A 23,386-nucleotide genomic window follows, 5' to 3' on the forward strand; every position below is an offset into this window, starting at 1 on the left:
GCCTTCACATCTATGGCAGAGAACTTTGTAATATACTGTATTCTCATCAGAGTTCCAGTGAATGATTCTGAGAGTTGTGACGAATCTGGGCTATTCTTCCCTTCTTCCCAGAAGGGGAGACACCCCTATCGAGGCTAGGGAGGAGAGACCGCTCAGCAAGACTCTCCCTAGGGGTTTGGGTGGAGAGACCGCTCAGCAAGACTCTCCCTAGGGGTATGGGCAAGTGGAACCTGTAAGGAAGGCAAGGTATCAATAGTAGATACAAACACAGACGCCCTTTGAACGGTTCATAACAATAGACACGGGAACAGGCATTTGGTAGGAGCGTTATATGGGATTATAGCAGAAGGGGCAAGGAGCCAGGCATGGCACTATATGGAGCAGTGGGAAACTGCAATGGGGCAGCCGCTGGAGGGGAAGTTTGGACTCAGTTATGGGCAGATATTCCCCAAGCTCACGCAGGCCATCCAGATTCACGCGATGTGGGTTAAGATACCAGTCCAATGGCATCTCATCCCAGAAAAAATACATACATTCAGCACCCTGCTGGAGGGGATGTGGCGAACTGGGAATGTGGAAGCATATCTGGTGGGAATGCCCAGTCATACAGGCTTATTGGGACATGACCTGTGCAGCAATTAATAGTATTTTTGGGATTCTGATGCCACACAACACAGGGCTGGCCATCCTGGGAATGGGTGGAGCTCTGGAAAATCTACCCTCGAAAATACAAAGAAAGACATACATCATCCTGATAGTGGCGGTAAGGCTTGTGGTGGCCCACAAATGGAAACAAAAGGCTGCCCTCACAGAACACGAATGGGTTAGTAAAATGTAGAACTTTGTGCCACTGGAGTGGGTGACCTATTCGATTCAAGGGGATCACCAAAGGTTTCTCTCAGACTGGGACATTGCCCTGCATCACCTGCAGCAGGACCCGCAGGCCTCATGGTGCCCGAGGAAAATGAGATTGCTGGGGCTGGTGCGAGTAGTCGCTCCACTTGGCGAGGGCAGGTTCACAGGAAGATGGGAGGAGATATGTCTGAATTTTCGAGGGGAGTCGAGGACTAGGGGGGGGGGTTCTCAGACAGTGCAAGGGCCCATACAACGGCTGGCGAGAGAGCTGGCCACTTACAGAAACTTGGGACCGGGAGCCATCTACATAGTTTATGGACTTCGTGGTAGGGGGACAGGACTGGGTGCGTTGTTCGTTACATGTGTTGGGATCAAGGGGGCAAGAGGGGAGAAGGTGGGGGCAAGAAGGGATGGGGATGGGGGTTACTGTTGAAAATGCCAAAAAAATGTTTTTTTTTTAATTTTTATTTTTTTTAAGTGCATTGTTACTGTACTGCCCTCACCAGCCAAAATCAGCTCCTTGGCGCAGCACAAACACACCCACATTATTTATTTATTTGCATTTTTTAAACCGCTCACACAGCCCGGGGGCATCGAGAAGCCGTTAGAGGAATATGTCTTAGTTGCTTATTTATAACACGCTTACTACCCAGAGGTTTCTAAGCGCGGACCCGGGGATCGAACCTGTGTTCCTTCGTGTCGTCTTGTTTCCAAGCGAGCACGTTGCTGCTGAGCTATCCTCCCGGGAATGACTCAACATCCACTCGGTTACACACACACACAGCATACACTCACTCATTGCATGAGAGGATCATAAGTGACCTACCCCTACATTTTATATCCGCCTGCACCTGTTCAAAATAGGCACAGGGAAATGTTTTTTTCCCCCTGTGCTTTGAAAAGTGCACCTCTTTTGAAAATCGGGATTTACTTGAAAAAGCCCCAAACCCCTTTTACAGCCTCTGCCTTGCGCAGTTGTGCATTTGGTGGGAAAAGAGCACCTCAATGTGCACAACTACGATATCCAGGCTTAAATGTCCTTTGTGCACGGTTCACCACCTTTTGGGCGCAAGTGAAGGAGCATCCCATCAGTTGCACCAAACACGTTTTGAAAATCGTGGTACGATGGTTTATCCCTACTGATCACTTCTTTATGCATTAATTTCAGAGAAATTGATTCGAGGTTTCAGAGGTGAATTAGGAATGAGAAAGGACACACGAGAAGGAAAGGGTGCATGGGGTGTTTGCTGTTTCTGCAGTCATTATCCCCAGATTTGCTAATGAACCAGTATTTGTTAAATAACATTAGCTCCAGAGCAGATACGGTGACTGGAATCGTTAGCCCCAAAGTACGTACTGTGCAGAGCAGGTATTGCGTCTGTAGTTATAAGCCCCAGGGCAGGTATTCAGTCATATGTAACAGATTGACAGGTACTATGTCTGGAATCGGTGTCCCAGGTCTGGTCCTGCGTCTGTAATTATTTGCCCCAGGGCAGGTATTGTCAGATGTAGCTGATGAGCAGGTACGACGTACTGTATCGGAAGCCATTAGCTCCAGAGCAGGTATTGTGTCTGCACTCACTCGCTCCAGCCAAAGGATGTGATGATGGGCCTTTAACATCATCGGGTGTTGGTTCTGTGTCTGCAGCCATTAGACCTATAACAGACACTGTGCGTGCAGTAATTATCCACAGAAAGGTCACTAGACCCAAAGCTATACAGCCATTAGCACTGGGGAATCATTACTTTCAGAGTAAGCCCTGGAACTAGAGTCAGTACCCGTCTGTAATCGTTAGCCTGCACAGGTATTATTATATATGTAGTCACTTACACCAGAGCTGGGTCTGTGTAGTAGCTGCACAGCAGTCACTGTGTCTGCGAGCATTAGCCTGCGCAGGTATTATATATGTAGCCACTTATACCAGGGCAGGGTCTGTGTAGTGGCTGCACAGCAGTCACCGCGCCTGCAAGCAATAGCCCGTGCAGGTATTATTATATATGTAGTCACTTACACCAGAGCAGGGTCTGTGTAGCACCTGTAGTGACATAGCTGCACAGCAGTCACTGCGTCTGCAAGCATTAGCCTGCGCAGGTATTATTATATATCAGGTATTATTATATATGTAGTAGCTGCACAGCAGTCACTGCATCTGCGAGCATTAGCCTGCGCAGGTATTATTATATATGTAGTAGCTGCACAGCAGTCACTGCGTCTGCGAGCATTAGCCTGCGCATGTATTATTGTATATGTAGTCACTTACACCAGAGCAGGGTCTGTGTAGCGGCTGCAGTGACATAGCTGCACAGCAGTCACTGCGTCTGCGAGCATTAGCCTGCGCATGTATTATATATGTAGTAGCTGCACAGCAGTCACTGCGTCTGGGAGCATTAGCCTGCGCAGGTATTATTATATAAGTAGTCGCTGCACAGCAGTCACTGCGTCTGCGAGCATTAGCCTGCGCAGGTATTATTATATATGTAGTGGCTGCACAGCAGTCACTGCGTCTGTGAGCATTAGCCTGCGCAGGTATTATTATATATGTAGTCGCTGCACAGCAGTCACTGCGTCTGCGAGCATTAGCCTGCGCTGCACAGCAGTCACTGCATCTGCGAGCATTAGCCTGCGCAGGTATTATTATATATGTAGTAGCTGCACAGCAGTCACTGCGTCTGCGAGCATTAGCCTGCGCTGCACAGCAGTCACTGCGTCTGCGAGCATTAGCCTGCGCAGGTATTATTATATATGTAGTAGCTGCACAGCAGTCACTGCGTCTGCGAGCATTAGCCTGTGCAGGTATTATTATATATGTAGTAGCTGCACAGCAGTCACTGTGTCTGCGAGCATTAGGCTGCGCAGGTGTTATTATATATGTAGTCACTTACACCAGAGCAGGGTCTGTGTAGAGCCTGTAGTGACATAGCTGCACAGCAGTCACTGCATCTGCGAGCATTAGCCTGCGCAGGTATTATTATATATGTAGTAGCTGCACAGCAGTCACTGCGTCTGCGAGCATTAGGCTGCGCAGGTATTATTATATATGTAGTCGCTGCACAGCAGTCACTGCGTCTGCGAGCATTAGCCTGCGCAGGTATTATTATATATGTAATCACTTACACCAGAGCAGGGTCTGTGTAGCGCCTGCAGTGATATAGCTGCACTGCAGTCACTGCGTCTGCGAGCATTAGCCTGCGCAGGTATTATTATATATGTAGTCACACCAGAGCAGGGTCTGTGTAGAGCCTGTAGTGACATAGCTGCACAGCAGTTACTGCGTCTGCGAGCATTAGCCTGCGGAGGTATTATTATATATGTAGTAGCTGCACAGCAGTCACTGCGTCTGCGAGCATTAGCCTGCGCAGGTATTATTATATATGTAATCACTTACACCAGAGCAGGGTCTGTGTAGCGCCTGCAGTGACATAGCTGCACGGCAGTCACTGCGTCTGCGAGCATTAGGCTGCGCAGGTATTATTATATATGTAGTGGCTGCACAGCAGTCACTGCGTCTGCGAGCATTAGGCTGCGCAGGTATTATTATATATGTAGTAGCTGCACAGCAGTCACTGCGTCCGCGAGCATTAGCCTGCGCAGGTATTATTATATATGTAGTAGCTGCACAGCAGTCACTGCGTCTGCGAGCATTAGGCTGTGCAGGTATTATTATATATGTAGTAGCTGCACAGCAGTCACTGCGTCTGCGAGCATTAGGCTGCGCAGGTATTATTATATATGTAGTCACTTACACCAGAGCAGGGTCTGTGTAGCGCCTGCAGTGATATAGCTGCACTGCAGTCACTGCGTCTGCGAGCATTAGCCTGCGCAGGTATTATTATATATGTAGTCACACCAGAGCAGGGTCTGTGTAGAGCCTGTAGTGACATAGCTGCACAGCAGTTACTGCGTCTGCGAGCATTAGCCTGCGGAGATATTATTATATATGTAGTAGCTGCACAGCAGTCACTGCGTCTGCAAGCATTAGCCTGCGCAGGTATTATTATATATGTAATCACTTACACCAGAGCAGGGTCTGTGTAGCGCCTGCAGTGACATAGCTGCACGGCAGTCACTGCGTCTGCGAGCATTAGGCTGCGCAGGTATTATTATATATGTAGTGGCTGCACAGCAGTCACTGCGTCTGCGAGCATTAGGCTGCGCAGGTATTATTATATATGTAGTAGCTGCACAGCAGTCACTGCGTCCGCGAGCATTAGCCTGCGCAGGTATTATTATATATGTAATCACTTACACCAGAGCAGGGTCTGTGTAGCGCCTGCAGTGACATAGCTGCACTGCAGTCACTCCGTCTGCGAGCATTAGGCTGTGCAGGTATTATTATATATGTAGTGACTGCACAGCAGTCACTGCGTCTGCGAGCATTAGGCTGCGCAGGTATTATTATATATGTAGTCACTTACACCAGAGCAGGGTCTGTGTAGCGCCTGCCAGCTTCCAGAGCCTGAACTGTACCGTAAATGAACTTCGGAGCAGATACTCTATATCTACTACACCAACAACAACAGGCTGCCCTGTGTAATCTCAAAACCAGAGGTCTAGAAAGTCCCGTACTTACCATGTTTAATTCCAAGATGTGATAAGTACAATACAACGAATTGCAGCTTCAACGTGCATTTCTAGGGGTTGCAAAAGTGCTCCCCTCTCCAATATAACAACAAAGGGGTGAGAACCTGTAAGTTAACGGATGCTAAAAGAAATGCATAGAACATTCACTACAAGAAACGGGTCGCACGCACTCACCTGATGTTGCCTGGAACCAGGACATGAGCGTCTCTTAAAGGAAGGCCTTATATTGCTTTCACTATCAATCAAACATTTAAAGTCCGTATGAGAACCGATAGCATTGTGTGTATGTTTAAAAGTTTGCCGACAGTTTCTAAAATGCCTTTACCCTATCTGGACGTATTGCACGTATTTCTGTTAAGTCGTCGTGACGTTTTCACGTGGGACGTCTACGTACTTCGGAAGAGAATCACGGAGGAAAGACCGTTCTATGCAGTGTAAGGGCAGGTATTTTTTTTTTCTTGTGTATTTATAAGGCTCGGAAGTGCCGGTGGGTTTATTTTTTCCTATTTTGATTTTGGTTGCAGCCACAGCGGATCTTTGTGCGTCTCCTTGGTTTGAACATTGCAAGGAGATGTGCCTAACTTTACCTGTCAGTGCTGCCAGGCAGTGCAATGAGCTCTACCTGCCAGAGTATTTTTGTACCACAAGATGTCTTTCTTGATTTCACCCCTTCCTCCCCCAGGGCATTTCTTCTGCTGTCTGTCTGGATAGGACAGAGTTCCTGCATTTTCTCACTGACTAGGTGCCTGCATGTTCATTTATACTATGTTAGCATACAGTGAAAATGCAGACTCCTATGTAGTCTTGCCAGCAAGAAGATAACAATGCATACTTGCCAACCCTACAGATTTAGGCAGTAGGCTACTGCTTTTTAAGCAGTCCTACCACCTACAGATTTGGGTGACAGATCCTACCGCTTTTTACAGTGGCAGTTGATTTATGTGACTCTAAGGCAGGATGCAGGACAAAGCATGCAACACATTAATTTGTCTGTGCGGCTAGTAGTTTGTTATATTAAAGGTATTTATATAGCGCACTGTCACCAACGGAATTGGTCCCCAGGCGCTCTGGCGGATCAGGAGGAGGGCTGGAGGATTATTTTGATTGGGATCAGACCGATCCACTACCCTTAGGTGAACCACAGGTGAAGGCAACTGGCAGAGCGTAACACCATCACACAGCATCTGCCTATCAGTCTGAGGGGGGTATCAATCTCTATGTAATTCAGTCTTCAACTTGCACTGCAGGAATACATATGTATTGCCCAGGCTGCTGCTACAGAGCAGTGGAAAACGTTTCCTACCAGGTCTCTGTGATTACCTTCTGTGTAATTAAATTTGGTGTTTACTTGCGATTCAGAATTATAAATCTTTAACATTTGAACATCTTTTCATGTTGTGCTGTTTGATGGGTTGTGTATTTTAGAATGCTTCAATGGTGCCAACATATGTTTTGTATTTTCCTGTGATGTCATTGTTATGCGAATTATTATTTTTGAAACTTGAAAATCCTACATCTTTTTGGTCACAGAATGTTGCCAAGTATGACAATGGAGTATTTCGGCTTAAAAATAGCCATACTGTAGGTCTTCAATCAGTGCGGCGTGTGATTTTGTGATTTTTTTTTTTGACACCCCCCCCCCCCCCCCCATGCACATGCTCAGTCGGTGCACTTGGATTGCGCGCCCTGATGCATTGTCGCTGCCTGCTGGTGCCGCCAGTGTCTTCTTGCTTGGTAAGGGATGCTGCTTTTCCCCTCTCCCCTTGCAAATCCACAAAGGCAAACGCATGGGTAGAGGAGGCGAGCAGGGGAGCCGGATCATTGCAATGCTGGCACCCCTCTCCTTCTGTGCCCCCATCTTGGAGGCCACGGCAGATTGCTGGGCTCCATACAACACCGCCCCCCCCCCCCTGCTTTGGCTGCCCCTCTGCCTCATCCCCCTCCTCTGGTCGATGGGACGCCTCTGGCCGGAGCCGAGATCCGGCATCAGATGTCTGACCGGATCTCGGGACCCAGCCTGCCTCAGCCATGACCAGGCTTTACCAAGCCCCCTGCTTCGCTGAGGGAAGCAAGGGTCTCGGTGACCAGGGCTGTCCTTGGGGCGGGCCGGGCGACCACCTGGTGTGCCACAACTCCCCAGGGCACCAGCTCAGGGGAGCCTTTCAACAGCTACCTGGAGCTGGTGTGGTGGGAGAAGTGTCCTTTTTTAAAATTAAATGTCCTTGCGGGTGCATTTAACAATAGGGCGCTGGCATCCTTTTGAGATAATTACCTCCCCGGTTCGATGCGGGCGGTTTTCATTAGAATAGGGCGCTGATGCATCAGCGCCCTATTCCAGTGATGAACTCCTTGCTCCGGTACGGGTGTGGGGAGATGATCATCTTAATAGGGTGCCGGAGCACCGTATTATTGTTATGGGAGAACCTTGCGGTAGAATGTTCCTTTGGAATGTACTATTGATATCCTTTAACGGAATGTCGAAGGTGAAACTGGTCAGTAGGAGGAGGGACCTGCAAGAGGAGGTTCGCGGTCCATTAATTTATATTGTATATTTATCTTGGAACAAATCCTTAACGTGTCACTACTTGGAGCCGCAGTGGTGTCTTTTCTAAAAAGCTCGCGCATTTAATTTCAAAAGGTTGCCTTCTTCCATTGAACCACTAACAATAAACATTTGGCTCCTCCACCCCCCTCACCCATCTCCAATTGACCAAGGGCGCGGCGGGGGGTGCCAAATTGTTATTTTTCTGCCAGTGGTGCTGTCGCACGGTCGGTGACCTAATCTTCAGTGCTCCTTTCCCCAGTAGTCACTTGCGCATTATTTTCTTTTGTCCTGAAAGGGACACCACAGGAATCAATAGGCCACGAGCATCACTGTGGCGGCGGTGGGGGATCACTGTTGAAAGCATGCATTCTACATGCTGGACACGTTGTTCAAAGGTGCATTTTATACGTTCATAGGAAAAAATTCATTTCCAAACTCAAAAATGCGGCTGAAACTGGCGTTAACTAGTTTTGTTTGCAACGTTTTGAGCACCACACCAATACTTTATAATTTGTGTGCCCCTTGCTTTGTAATTTTTATCACATTTTATATTTATAAAGATGTTATGTTTATCAAACTGGTTAATCACAAATAAATGCTTACGTTGTGCTGACAGCAGTTATTAGGAAATTAAACTGGGTTTATGGGTGCCAACTTTTGGTTTTCACTACAGAGGCAGAAATACCCCAACCCATCCCTTGGCCAAATACATTTTATAGCACTTCCTTTTTTTATGTAGGTGCAAAAAGTCATTTGATTAACAAGTTTTGCATATTTTTTTTGTTTTTATTGTTTTGGTTAAATTCAACCTTAAACACATTAAAAGAAACAGCAACAATATCAATGCACATAATTATATTTTGCATACATAACGTCTCAGCAACGGTCTGTCAAACTGAACCCTGGTAGCCATCTACTATAGAGTGAGTTTATGCATCCCTTTATGTACTAAAATCACTACATTACCAACAGTACTTAGGTTGCACCACTGTTGTAGAAGTGATTTAAAGGCAGAAGTTAATGTATATTTTCCTGCTGTGGTTGCCAGGCCTTCGCCTGCATGGGGTACCATATGTTGCAGAGAAGCCAGGGGCCCTCCTGTCGGGCATGGCAGCTGCGCAGAGTCTGCTGCTACTTCAGCGCTTTCACCGAACCGCAGTGAGTTAAATGGCTGTTTCTCGATGTTTCCGAAAGTTAGCCGGGTGGGATGAGCGCTACCGTATTGGATTCTATGTAGATAACTGATTGGAATGCCAGCAGGCTGGACTTCTCAACTATCCGAGGCAGTGAATAGAAAGGGTAAACTGTAACAAGCTGATGCTCTATCATGTTTTGTCTGTGTGACTGAGTATAAGTGACGTTTTCAGGTATGTGCTCTGACTGCTCTCTGTCAGCTGGGGTTGACTGGCCTATAGGGAACTTTGTAGATTTCCCGTTAGGACTCTGCACCCTAGGTCCCTTTTTGGGTGCAGGGGAGGATGTGCGGTGACTGGCAAAGTGTAGTGCGCAAATATTGCTACTGTCCATATGTTACTTATATATGAATGTGTGTGTATATGTATGTATATATTTTTTATTTTTATTGTACTTTTTCAATTGCAGGAATACATATTGGCTCTATCCTTCCATCTAGGACAGGAAAGTCCTCAGCAGTATTGACGTCATAAAAAAATCATGACATCTGTAGTAGGACTTGCCAACTGTTGGGGAGGATGCTCAGTTCTGTGCTTATTCCGTTCAACCTTAGAGACTCCCAGCTCTTTTTCTGGACTTGGAACGTTTTAATGTTCACCCTGGAGTGAGTGAGACCTTTTTTCTCACTCTCGTGTATTTTTTTATTTTTTACCTGATTTGGATTGTTTTTTCACTGTTTTTGGAGTCTGACAAACTCCATAGGCGGCATCTTTTTATATGGGGAGGGTGAGAAATCCTATAGATTTCTCAGGAGGTTTAAATATCTTTTTCTTGTGTTAACTACAGTTCCCAAGAACCGTAAAGTGAAATTGACTTTCTCTTTGTAGGTCCAGCACACCCCATCTTATGTGGAGTGCTGGGGGGTTACCTAGTAGCCCCTTATCCTACATTTTCATGTAACATTTTTGTGTTGCCCTCACTACTTTAAATGGCTGGTGGCAGTGGTTCACTGGTTCCTACCATTGTGCTTTTCTACCACAGGCTGAACCCTCTGCTGCAGTACAGTGCCCATGGGTGACCATTTTGTCAAAATGGCCCGGGCTTCTTTTTTTCGCCATTTTCTGTTTGTGAGGTCTTTCTTGGGTTTTACTCTGTGCGTTGAGACAGGTTTGAGCGCTTTGTGCCTCCCCCTGGCTCCAGTGTTTCTGCGAGGACATGATGTGAGGGAGTGTCCCGAAACTCCCCTGTCCTTTGTCTCTAGGAACGCCTGAATGCAACTAGGACAGCCACCCTGCTGTGTGACAGCCTAGGCTGTGCATGAATGGAAAAAACCTGCTTAAAAGTCGATTGTGTTGGGACTACGGGCATTCGACCACTGGGAGAAACGCCCGACGAAGAAACCGTGAACGAAACTTGCTGCAAGCTCCTGGGCCTCTGAATAGCCCGGTGAAGCCCTACGGCTGTGCTGAACTCTTTATTTTTCTTTTTTTTCTTCTTTTCTTTTCCACCTTGACAGAGAAGCTCCTCTGGAACAACTTCTCCCCTTGGGTTATTGGGACCAACTAACCATGAGACGTACTCCACTGAACCACCATCCCCGACTTTCTGTGCCTCTCAGTTGCATTGGAAGCCCAATGCCAGTGGTCTAGTGTCTGTAGTCGAGTGCAACGTCTGCCGCGGAACGAATCCGGTTAGGAGCCTAAGGGCTCTCCAGAAGCAGGACCTCCAGATCCAGAGTGTAGGACAGACGGAGCGAAGAGAGTCCAACCTGTGTCCAAGATCTGCAACAGTGCTGTTTGCTAAGCGCTGAAACAGCAAGTGCTGCTGAACCGAAAAGAGCCCGCAGCTGCCGACGACCTCCCAAGTACCGACCCGCCGCAGGAGCCCTCCAGGTGTCCTCCCTCTTGTCCCCACGACTAAGGCTCAGGAACAAGGGTCTGCACTGCTGTACAAAGACAGAATCCAGCTGGACCAGTCTTCTTCAAACCATATACTGTTTAGGCTTGGGGTACTTACCATATTGCCTTTTAGCCACTCTCTTCTCAGTTAGGAATTGCATTGACTTGCATTTTAGAGTTGGTTCCAATTCTCTTTTCTCAGGCTTAACAGCTTGTGACCCTACAAGTGATGTTTCTAACAAATGCTCTAACTTTGCAAGACTTTGATCTAAGAAGTGCATCAGATCCATAGACTATGTCCCAAATGGCTTTGGCTGCCCTGTCTCCCAGAAGACTCTTCTAGTCCATTGACTTTGATACTGTTGTTCCCTCATAGTTGGTAGCTTGTTGTATACTGTTACTACTGTGAAAGGCTTATCTATATTGCATTGGAAGATTTAGTTTTCCTCACATATACTGAGAAACTGTCTAACCTTTTTCCTTCCTTTCCTTTCTGCAACTTCAGAATCTGCAAATTATACTAGTGTGATATATAAATGACATTACTGTCCTTTTGATTGAAGTCACATCACGGTGTAAGAAGCATAGCCAAAGATTATCCACTAACTTGTTTTAATTCTGAAAAGTAATTTTAATGTATATTTACATTTTTACACAAACTGCCTTTTAAAGAATGCTTATTTAAAAATTGACGTTAATTAAATAATTATTTATAACTGAAACCTTGAGTGTAAAGTGTTACTTGGCTACTTGTATTTACGGGTTTCATTTGCACAGCTGAAATGTACCCCTCTTGATATAGGCCTGGCTGCTGAGTCACACTACCAACTTGTCTAGTACAGACCTATATCATAAGGTCGGTTACCTAATACCAAGCAGATAAGTGTTGTGTAGTTTCACGCAGTGTGACTGCACCAATTCTTACCCAACACCGACCTTTTTTTTTTTATAACAGTATTTTGCTGTGGGTGATGGTGGGGCAATTTTAAATGTATAGTTAGGAGTCACAATCTGGGGATTTCAAACCTATTTCTGAGACTGTTCCTTTCTCATGTCCAGTTTGGGGCAGTACTGAAAGTTCACGTCTCATGTGGTAGTTGCATTTACAGTGCACTGTGTACTCTCCTGGTTTCCCCGCGTTGGGCATCAGCTACCTAACAGCGAGAGCTGGTTTTAACCCCTGCTCATCTAGTCTTCATTTTGACGTCTCAGGTAGATCCTTGTATCTTTGACTGTTTTGTTTTCATTGCAGCAGCATCGCTCCAAGCGTCCTTGTGTCAACATAACCACCTGTGTCTCAGCAAGAAAAATCAAATGAAGTACTTGACCCAGTCACGCAGGCAGGTATGTACCATTGGTTAAGTAGTAGCGCTGAAGGTTTATATTAGCGTTGTGCAATGTGCATCCAGGTGTGGTTTACCACATCTGTGGCCTAGTGCAGGACCACACTTAAAAAAAGAAAAAAAAACTCAAGCTAGAACTTAGGGAGTCTTCTGAGACTTGTATCAATATGGTGTTCCAACTATTATTTCTGACCCATTTTTGGGGAGTTTTATTTCCTCCAAGCTGTTCACGTCTTTGCAGGTGGTGTTTGCCTTTGTTTCAATCTTTTGGGGCCTTTCTTAAAAATTATTTTTCCCCAGCCTTTAACATGGTTTGTTGGAAATCTTTCCATGTGGTGTTTGCCATTTTAAATTTTTGGAGGCATGTACAATTTCTGAAAGCTTGAAATGTAAAAACTAAGGTGTTGTAGGCTCAAGTGGGGGTTTGCAGTGTGTTCACAGATTCCCGGCACCTTGTTTAGATGGATCTTGGTACTAAGTGAACTTGTATTGGCTCTAAGATTTTGTTTGGGCATCCCCAGTTCTGTAGTTTATCCCACAATTATCTCTGGTATACAGTGTCAAAAGCCTAAGAGAAATCTATGAAGGCCATGTAGAGTTTTTGGGATTTGCTTCTTTCTACTTGAGCCTTCAAGGTGTTGATGATAAAGACATTGAGGTCCATACTCACCTCCTTGATGAAACCTGCTTGCCATTCATCCTGCTTGCCTGAAACCGAACACAAATTGGCTAAGTTAGTCTGGAAAACAAACCCCCTAACCATCGTCTTGCCCACCTGGGCAAGCATGCTCCAGTCTCAGACAATCTTTGACAATCCCCTTGGTGGGGGGGTGGCCTATACCCCCCATACCTTCATATCTCAGGCCCTATGTGCACTGTGTTACTCCTAACTTACGCCTAACAACATTCCAACATACTCCTATCTTACTACTGTGGACACAAATCACAAGACACAAAACGCATGAATCGATTCAATTTATAACAATGGAATACATTTATTTATGCTAATACCAAAGCATAATTCAAACAATGCTAAAACTCTAGCCAATACTGAATTTGTACCTTTTATGCCTCTGGTGCAAATCTACCATGCAATAACTATAAGCCTTTCAGGTTCCTAATGCAAGTATGTAATGCTAGCCTGTGTGGCGAACTGTGATTCTAATGCAGTCTAATATAAGCCTGTGTTTCTAATGCAGTCTAATGCAAGCCTCAAACATCCAGCAATCCTCTCCTTCATACAGAATCGAACCTCTCCAATCCACACCATGCTTCACACTCACCCTCTTAAGACAATCCCTGTCTGATCTCCACTTTCAGCCAAACCCAAAGCTCTTTGTGTGAGTTTCTGATCAACAACTAGATGGTGTCACATTCTAATCGTAGGCATAATTCTGCGGGGGTGGACAGGGATGCATCCGTGGCCATCCCCATGCATTTTGGCTCAGGCACCTCCCCTTCAGATGCCATGTCCTTCCCAAACCCATCAGCAAAGCCACCCCACTAAATGTAATCAATCAGTTTGTCTAGCCATGAACCATACTTCTCATTTGCTTGTGCATATCTCTCCTCTCCAGCTCTGTATTTGTCAAGCCAGATCTCTCCTCTTCCCGCTACTCTCTGCAGTCAGTCAGTGGTGGCAGGCCCCTTAAAATCTGGTCACACGACTGCTTCTGACAATCTCTCTGCCCCAAAGTCATCGGATTCTGCTGCACCAAGACATCTCTCCCTCATTCTCAGGACTGTATCCATCCAAACTCCATTAGCAATTAACTCGAACGAGCTCCATCTGTATCTAACTGCATCCTCCAACAGACTCTCAGCTTGTCTTGGTGCCCGTTTTCAAAGCAACTCCTTGTGTGAAAAGGCTTCACTCCTCTCTCCCCATGTCGCTCATGCCCCCACCTTCGTTGTCTCTGCGGCACACCAGCAATGCTGATTAGCCAGGCCATCTCCACTCGGACAAAGGCGACCTCTTATCAACCAAAACTGTTTACAAATTCCTGGTACACTGATAACTCAAAACAATCTTCGCACTGAGCCCAGTGCAAACAACTTCTGTGTGTCTCCATCAGAAATGGATTCAAATGCCAGCCAAATAGCTTTCTAACGTTTATGAATATAGTGCCTAACACATTCAAACAATACCAAGCACTATCCCCAAAGCATAATGCAAATTCTAAGTGCACACTCAACATACATGGTGTCTCTCCGTGCATAACTACAAAGCATACATTCTAAATGGCTCTTCATGTCGTTTCAAATACGACAGTGTGTCATTCCCAGGCCTACTTCGTTCTCTCTCATAGCAAACAATACTTCTCTCTCAGCCTAAGCGCTACATTCTAATGCATAATGCAATAACATTTTAAGCAAACCCTTCATACAACAGGGACTATTTCTCTCTTCAAATGCATAACATGTCAATCTATAAGCAAAATGCAAATGCATACAAAGGTGGCAGTCTAATATGTGGATAATATAATAATGCTACTTCAGCAATGTACTACTCGGAACTGGATGCAATAATGGATAACTAACCATGATGCAATCATGCCTAAAGGAATAATACTGGTTAACAATAAGTAATGATTCTCTATCAATGGGTAATAATGGGTAGTGGTTCTGTAACAAAGAGTACTGATTCTTTCCAATGGGTCTTATGATTCTCTAATGATTCTAATGATGAGTCTAACAATAACAATTCCAGGCTCCTCATTTTATCAGATTCCACAAGTTCTTTAACAGGAGCGCTGCAAACACCTTCCCCGTTGCCTCCAAAAGCATGATGGGTGGTAGTTGATTGGATCAGAGCGTAGCCCCTTTTTTGTAAATTGGGATAGTTACAGATTTTTTCCATGTCAGCAGGACTTGTCGAGTAGCCAGGATATGTTTAAATAAAGTCATCAGGAATTTTGACCATTGAACCGGGTTCTCTTTCAGGTGGGCATTAGTCATCCCATCTGGACCCGACGCTCTGGAATTTTTCAAGTTTGTGATAATCCTTTGAACGTCGTCTAGAGTGATGTTTTAAAGTATTCCCAGGTGGTTAATGTTCTTTGGGGTCTTGATTTTAACTCTTCTTTTGGATCAAAGTATTTTGAGCAATAAGAGATCCATGTAACTGCTGTAATGGGATTCATCAGCAGGCCATCCTGCGGTGCATCTAAATTGTTTATTGTGGACCAAATTTCCACTATATTCTTTGATCTTATGTGCATAAGCATCTTTTCTGCATCCTGGCGCAATGCAGTTTCCAACTTCATCCAAATGTGCAGTCGATGTACAGTGGCTTTCAGCACCTCGTACACCTCGTACCTTTGCGAGATTGGATTCTCAGGACTTGCAGCCTAAAGACTAAATATCGGTCAAAGCTGGAAGAAAAGCTGTGATTGGCTATGGCAAAAATTGAACCCAATAGTGACAGGCTGGGCTGAAAGACAGGCCCACCCTTCACACTAGTTCTCCAGTATGCCACTGTCCAACTTGCAAGTTTGTTTGTTTTTTTTGTTTATTTTTTTTTTTTATAGTGCGCACCAGACCGTGGGGCATCGGGGCGCAAGACAAGAATACGTTCAGCTTAGTTACATAGGTAGATGAAGTACATCAGAGACAGTGTAATTTACATGAGAGACTAAATGCAGAGTAGGTGTCCAATGTGGACTAAAACATAGTAAAACGAATTAATGTACAGAAGAATGTACACTTAGGAAGAGTATTAACAGTCAAGTAAATGGTTAGTAAATACTAGAGCTGGCATCTACGAAGTAGAGGCAGTTGTGGTATGGCTATGTATGGCATGGCAATTTACTTGTTGTTTTCTTTCAGCCAGACAAACATTATCTGTCTAAATTTGGCAAAGTATTGATATTCTCTTAGGCAAGGAGTTCCACAGTTGGGCTGCCTTGACTGGGAAGCTGTGTCCCCCAATGGTGGATAGTTTGAAGTGTGGTACTAGGAGGCAGTGGGAATTGGCTGTTCTGGTCGGTCTGTGGGATGTTTTTCTGATACTCCTGTCCGTTTAGATATGGTGGTGCTTTATTATTTAGACATTTATAGGTCAGGGTGGCAATTTTGAGTTAAATTTTGTCGAAGGTAGATGGCGAGTTGTATTTTCTCCTGGTGGAGGAAATGTGTTCCTTTCTATTAATCTTCAGTGCTGCTCTCAAGGCGTTATTCGTACCTGTATTTTTTGGATATGTTTATTCGCACGCATATAAAGGGCATTACAATAGTCCAATTTAGAGAGTATGAGGGCTCTAGAGAGAATTAGGCAAATGTTAGTGGAGAGAAATTGTTTGCCTGCTCTGATTAATGTACACATATAGGAGTTGACTTGTTTAGTAAAGTTAAGGGTGGCATCTAGGTAGAAACCTAGGATCTTCACCTCCTTAGCTACTTTGATGTCATTACCATCAATGGTGAAGTGGGCATAACCCGGACTTAATTTAGCTAGGTGAGCCATAGTGCCTAGGATGATAAACTGTATCATCGTTCAGGCATAGTCCATGGGTGGCCATCCATGCCTGAACAATGCCATAAATTCTATTCACCAAAGCCATGTCCAAGGAATACTCTCCAGTAAGAGGTAGGAGAATTTGGTTATCGTCTGCATAATTTGTGTAGGCGATAACCTGTGAAGGCACAGTGAAGTGAAGAGTAAACGTCCAGATGCAAGTGTGCACAGTAGGCTAAGCTATTTTCAGTCACTATATGGCACGTGTATAAGGCTAGCAGGGTTAAAATATTAACACAGTAGACTTCAAAAAGGCTCCTAATTGGGCTAAACTGCATAGTAGACTAAAGTGACATAGAACGGGAGTAAACACAGTGGGTATCAAGAGCAATAATGCACAGTGGCCTAAAGTTAGGGCATATCAGATAGCGTAGGGCCAGACTGGTGTAGTCGGGCACAACAACTAACACAGGGCTAGGCTACTGCAGTAGGGCACAACAACTAACATAGGGCTAGGCTGGTATAGTAGGCACAACAGCTGACACAGGGCTAGGCTGGTTCAGTAGGGCACAACAACTAACATAGGGCTAGGCTGGCATAGTAGGCACAACAGCTGACACAGCGCTAGGCTAGTGCAGTAGGGCACAACAACTAACATAGGGCTAGGCTGGTATAGTAGGCACAACAGCTGACACAAGGCTAGGTAGGGCAGCAGTAGTCAAAGGAAAGAGATAGGAATGACATAGTAGCAATAACAGGGTTTGCAAGTAATGCACAATTTATGGCAGGTTAGAATGTTTACAGATATACAGGTATGTATCAAATACCGGAAGGTAGGATCAACGTGCACTGATAAAAGCACTTAAGAGTTCAATGTCTCAGGCGTGGTCTGCAGTGGTGCTTACCAGTTCAGCATATTCAAAATGATGGCGTCGGCAGCATGACGATGTTAATCGGCATGACTGGAGATCCTGTGGGTTGGAGGGGCTAGCAGGGGGGCAGGGGCTTAGTGGAAAAAGTGTAGGGCTCTTGGCTCGAAAGGCACCAGACATGTGCACGACAGGCTTTGTGCCTTAGCAGGTGGGCCGGCGTTCGCCTGCTGGCTCGGGATAGGCTCCCAAGGAGGGCAAATTACACAATTGCGTCGCTTTTCTTAGCAGGGATAGGAAGTTAGGTAGAGGATTGAATTGTGTTGCAGGGATCAGCCATTTTAGAGTACCATGTCCTCATGCCAGGAAATGGCGGCAGTATGCAGAAATGCACTTTAAATTAAGAAATCTTGATTTAGGAACCAAGTTGATGCTCATTGGGGCTACGGGCGCACATGGGTATAATTCCGCAGTGGAATTTCAATTTTGGCGGGGTCCATGGAAAAAAGCTGCAATTGTGAAATAAGCAGCTGGGTAAGCCTCAAGGCCTATCTTTGGGCTAGAAGCCGCCCCCAGGACTCCTATGGGACTTCGGGCACTGCTCCTGCAGTATGGGAGGGCTCCAGCACCTCCACAGGGCATACGAACTGTAGGCAGGACAGGCGCGCGCAAAGTGAAACGTTACTGTAGGAAATAAATATCCAACACTAATTTTAGTCCAGTCCTATGTATCAAAAAAAATCTGAATGCTGTGTTTACAAATATTTGCCCTCTTATCTATTTGAGTTATTGCAAGCAATGATTTTGAAAGAATTTGGTGTTTGGCACGCACACCTCCATTTGGAGCACCATTCTATACTAGCTGGTGATAACCGCAACTGATTAACATTTTGGAGTCCATGTGTATAGGGGGACCCAAGCCAGGTACATTTTTCTTAGGGGGGCTCGGGGTCAAACATGTTTGAAGACCACTGCTCTAGAGTGACTATCTTGTTATCAAGAAAAACATATTTTTTTTTTAAAAAAGGCAAAAAAAACTAATTGCTATCTTGCTGGCACCACTTAATGTTAATTTTGATTACTAGTTTGGAAGAGCACTTGGACCCTCCCCGGTCCCTAGGGGACCGTGCCCATGTGGGCTTGAACGGAGGGAGTTTCATGTACTAAACAAACCTTTGCAAAATCCCTGGTTGCTTTTTTACTTTTTAAAGTGGTCCATTATCCACGTGCTTGTGGCACCCTTTGTGCGACATTGCTATGTGTATGTTGCGGTGCATATACAACTCATACACATGACCACACCTTTTAGTGGGTACGAGTGAAATCGTTCCAGTGCTTTACTGTGAAGGAAAGAGTCACACAGGCCAACCAATACACAAGATTTGACTTGGTTGTCTGCTTAAGAACATTCCAGTGTCGGATAGCCCCTGTGAGTATGTGTCTATTGTATATGAAGGGCACAGTGCTTGTAATTTTCAATAAATTGCCCAGACGCCCGCTGGCATTGATTTCCCTTGTGTGGGGATTGTTGTGGAAAGCGTGTGACTTTCGCAGCATCTTCAATATTGCTTGATTCTGAAGCGGTGTTTGGTTGGCATGAAGGCTGGCTAAGTTTTGAAGTGTGTGGCAGACTGTTTGAGCCGCTGTGTGGTACGGGGTGTGCTGCACACACCGCCAGCTGTAATCTCAGGCTGGGGATAGCTGTAATCTCAGGCTGGGGATGGTTTAAATGCCCTCTTTGATTCCTGCCTTCCTGCTTCTGTTGGTACAGGGCGCTTTGGGCTTTACTTTACAAAAGCTCCAAATTAGATTTGCTGTTGTGATTCTGCACGCAAAGAATGGTTGCAGATATTGCCCATCCAAGCTCTCATTAAGAAGAGAGAAAAAGGCTCTTCTAACAACAGTGGACAGATGCCCCCCCCATCTATTTATTTCTCCTAACGATGCTTGCAAGCAGATTGTTGCTTTCCCTTAAGCCATTGAACACCAGCCAACTAGGTGCATCCCTTAATTGTCCAGCAAATGAATTGCATTAAAGGAGTCTCTCGGGCCCCCACCCTTCCCTGTTCCACCTCGTTCAAACTGGGGAAGATTGTTTACAGTATGCATCAGTTTGAGATTTGTGTATTGTGAAAAGTGTACCGGCCAGATAACCAGTTCTCAAGTTCAGTTCAAGGTCAAAGCACCCCTAAAGAGGTTCTGTAAAGCTGACCTCCTCCCCATAAAAAGCAAACTGTCTGGCATTCAAAGACTGTCATTTTGTATTGTAATTCTTTTGAAGTTACGGAAGCTATACCAGTGAGGCAGAGCTGTTGTACTGCTTTTACACCATTCATTTTAAAGAACCTATAGAGGGCTTGTTTACCCCTGTTTTCCATTGCCTTTTCAATTCACAGTATGACTAGTTGTGCCAGCCTTTGTGCGCGGGGGCAGTGTTCTAATTCCCTCCATGACTCACGCTGTCCTCCGTCTACGTTTAGTTTAAGTTCAACACTTTGGGGAAATCGCTACTTGATTTCATATATACAAATATAAGTTTCAGGGACTCTGGATTACTGCATGTTCTAGTTCTACTTATGTCACATTCTCTATATAGGTTGATGAGGTTCCCGGAGGGTTTTTATTGCCCCTTCAATGCAGTTTGTTTTTTCCAACCATTTCACCTCCGCAGTTAATTGAAGAAAGTTTGCCTGTAAATGTTATTGAATGCTTGCTAGGGCTAGTGATCACTGTCATTAATTTTGAAAATATCCTTTTTTTTTTTTTTAATCATTGTTTATGATGATCTGGAGTGAATACTTTTTATGGTGATGGTTGTTTTTAGTTTTTTTCCTCCAATGATGGGACCAGTTGATTCTCGTTAGATGTTGTGGAGCTTTGAGCTATTTTCTTGCTTTTCTGGATTTTTCAGCAGCTTTGTGTCTCCAAGGACTGGCGCAGTATCGGGAGCTTTCTGACCTGGGCGTGAAAGGCAGTAACATTTTAGGGTTACTTCACCTGGACAATTGAAAGATACAGCCGTAAATCGGCAGATGTCTCTGTGTTATGTTGCAGTCCCCAAAGATGTAGCTGCGCAACAACTGCAAAATATTGGACTATAAAGTAACAGTCAATTGTATGCTACAAATGTTTTGTCAGACAGGTTTAATTTGACCAGCACAACTCTATCACCACGTCTTCTCAACAGTGTGTCCTTGTTACAGTATGACGGTCATGCCTGTTTAGACATTGAAGTGACACCTACATGTTCCCACACAGCTGCTCAATCATTCAGATTACGGTCTTTAAAAACAATGGAATTGGAACAGCCCCACAACTGAGTTTGGTTGCTACCTCAGCCCCTGCTACTAATCGACAACATAATTGTAGCTCACACGCTGCTCTTTGAAACTGGAGATGCAAGTGCTCTTGTGTGTAGAACTATACAGTTGATCTGGTGAATTTGTAGGTTGATACCAACTTGTAAATGGTACATGTTTTTGTGCTATTCATTTCTGTTGGGGGTCAGCTAGTGTTTTCTTGGGTGTGGTGAATGGTCAAACTAATTGCTAGCTGCTCATAGTGATACTGGGGTGAAGTGATTAGCAGTCTGTCATGCAGGTAGACCTTTAACGGATTCTGTTTGGCTCCTTGAAAGTGTGTATTTTAGTGCAGTGATTTGTAATTGTAGGAATTTATTGGGTGTGATGCCATGTTAGCTAGAGGTAAGAAATGAGGAAGTTCAGTTTGGTTCGTGACATTGTGGGGTGGATTTGTAGTTTTGTATACTAAATCAGCGAACTTAGTTAATGACATTTGAGTGCTCTAGCAAAGATGGAAAGTGAAGGCAAATTCCCTTGAGGTTTGCCAGTAAACTATCCATAAGTCTAATTAGACTTGCCCTATAGTAATACCACCCATGTTACACACAAGGAATCAAAACCCTTTTCCTAAATCGTTTGGATGCAACATGAAATAACTCCTCCTGAAGTTGTCTGCCCATAATCGTTCAGAATTCCAAACCCATCCTAAAGTTGCCACGGGGTCATCCTGGAGTAATCGCACCCCCCCCACCCCCCCCCAACCCATCCTGGAGTTATGGGGTCATCCTGGAGTAATCCACCTCCCCACCCCCACCCATCCTGAAGTTGTCATGGGGTCCCCCTGGAGTCATCCTCACCCATCCTGAAGTTTTCATGGGGTCATCCTGGAGTAATACAAGATCACTGGAAGTAATCAGAACTCATCCTGGAGTAGTTTCTGTGATGGTTCTGAGTCCTCTCATTTAAATATTTCAGCCTATGCACATACCTCAGGATGGTTTCTGATGATCTTCCTGAACTAGCCGTGGATGACTCTAGGATGAAGTCACCAAATGACTCCAGGAAGATCTTGCTTTTTGACTTGGACATCCATCCTCCTGTTTGAGTACATAGACATCGGGCAGCCTGCACTGCATGGGTACACCTGCTGCTTGCAGGTGTCGGTACTTGGGTTTAGAAAAAAGAAAATGTGTTGACTCTTTTTATTTTTTTATTTTGTCCTAATCTGAAGTGCAAGCAGCTTATGTAACTGTGCAGCAGCTACACTGGCTGCCTCAAGCCGCAACAAGGCTGGGCATAGTCAGGGGTGGGCCCCGGCTCGGGAGCCCTCTGTGGAAACTGCCGGGGTTCAGCCCCAGCTAGCCCCGGCCCACTTAAAGCCCTGGCCACTGTACTGTCGCATGTGCTGGCAGGAGTCTCCTTTTATTGGGAGCCCACCATGACGTGGTCCTGGCTCACAGCCTTAAAGGAGACATTGCCACACCATCTAAAATACCTCAAGTTACTGCAAAGGACAAACCTAACTCTTCCCATTACACGATGGCCTGTCCTCTTGATGCAAGAAGTGTTGAAGGCAGCAGCCAGTTAAGTGATTAATAACAGAAGGGGTGTCTCCTCGAGTCGAAGAGGCGGTTTATTCCTCAGCGGTATTGCTACATAGAGAGGTGATAGATACTGGACTATTCCGTCTTCAATGTTTTTCACTTCATTGCATGATGTTGTCACAGCCGGTGGGTGTACGGGCTGTTTGTGAACTGACAGGAGCTTGGGATGCGAGGTGGGGTGCTGATTGCGGATGGCCCTGTGACCTCTCGGAACTGAAAAGCAGAATCCGAGCGGCCTCCGGCCCCAGTGGAGCTGGGAGTAGAGTGCGGAGCATATGCACTCTGTTGCAGCTGGGTAACGCAGGTGCTAAGGAAGACGGTTCTACTGGCATCGTGCGTGCGGCTTCCAGGCAGCTGCGTGAATGGCATTTTGATGCTTCAGAACTGGGGTCTGCTGTACAGTGGTTCAGTGTGGTTTGGCTGAGAGGTGAACTAAGAGCTGGAGTTTGTAAATGATATTTGAAGCTATACTAGGGTATTATATACGGCTGCAAGAGTTCTGTTTTTACGCTGGTGGCTGCATGGGTGAAATGTCTCTGTTGGGACCTAACTCCTTAGGTGACAAGGTACTCTTCTGTATGGGGTGGAATGCTGGTTGTGGATGAGGCACACTAAGGTTCGGGATGTTGTTGTAGGAAGTAATACTGCGATACTACTGGACTGGAGTTTTGCTGTACATACTTAATAGATGTGGGATGGGGTGGGATGGGGTCCTGCTTGGATATAATTATGAGTAGGGTGCTACCGGATCAGTGTTTGGATCACTTGGTGGCGCCTTTGTCTTGAATTGTCAGCGGA

The 23,386-nt window shown here is 45.4% G+C and overlaps 2 protein-coding genes across 10 annotated transcripts in view; one reads left to right on the top strand and one right to left on the bottom strand.

Annotated features, from left to right (window-relative positions):
- The window catches only part of INTS13 (integrator complex subunit 13), a 285,831-nt gene extending 280,152 nt beyond the window's left edge, over positions 1-5,679 (bottom strand). For all 4 annotated transcript variants that reach the window (XM_069628081.1, XM_069628080.1, XM_069628079.1 and 1 more), the window contains exon 1: positions 5,612-5,679. The gene's annotated coding sequence lies outside the window, so the exon portion shown is untranslated. The remainder of the gene's footprint in view (positions 1-5,611) is intronic.
- A 135-nt stretch (positions 5,680-5,814) lies between these two features.
- Positions 5,815-23,386, top strand: part of FGFR1OP2 (FGFR1 oncogene partner 2) — a 244,873-nt gene continuing 227,301 nt past the window's right edge. Inside the window, exons 1-2 of one of the 6 annotated variants that reach the window (XM_069628082.1) lie at positions 5,815-5,871; positions 12,267-12,358. The gene's annotated coding sequence lies outside the window, so the exon portion shown is untranslated. Of the gene's footprint in view, positions 5,882-9,039; positions 9,141-12,266; positions 12,359-23,386 lie in introns of those variants that run through there. The other 5 variants (XM_069628083.1, XM_069628084.1, XM_069628086.1 and 2 more) reach the window with 5 other exon arrangements.

This window comes from Ambystoma mexicanum, chromosome 12, assembly GCF_040938575.1.
Source record: "Ambystoma mexicanum isolate Mex_15411 chromosome 12, UKY_AmexF1_1, whole genome shotgun sequence".
NCBI lineage: Eukaryota > Metazoa > Chordata > Amphibia > Caudata > Ambystomatidae > Ambystoma > Ambystoma mexicanum.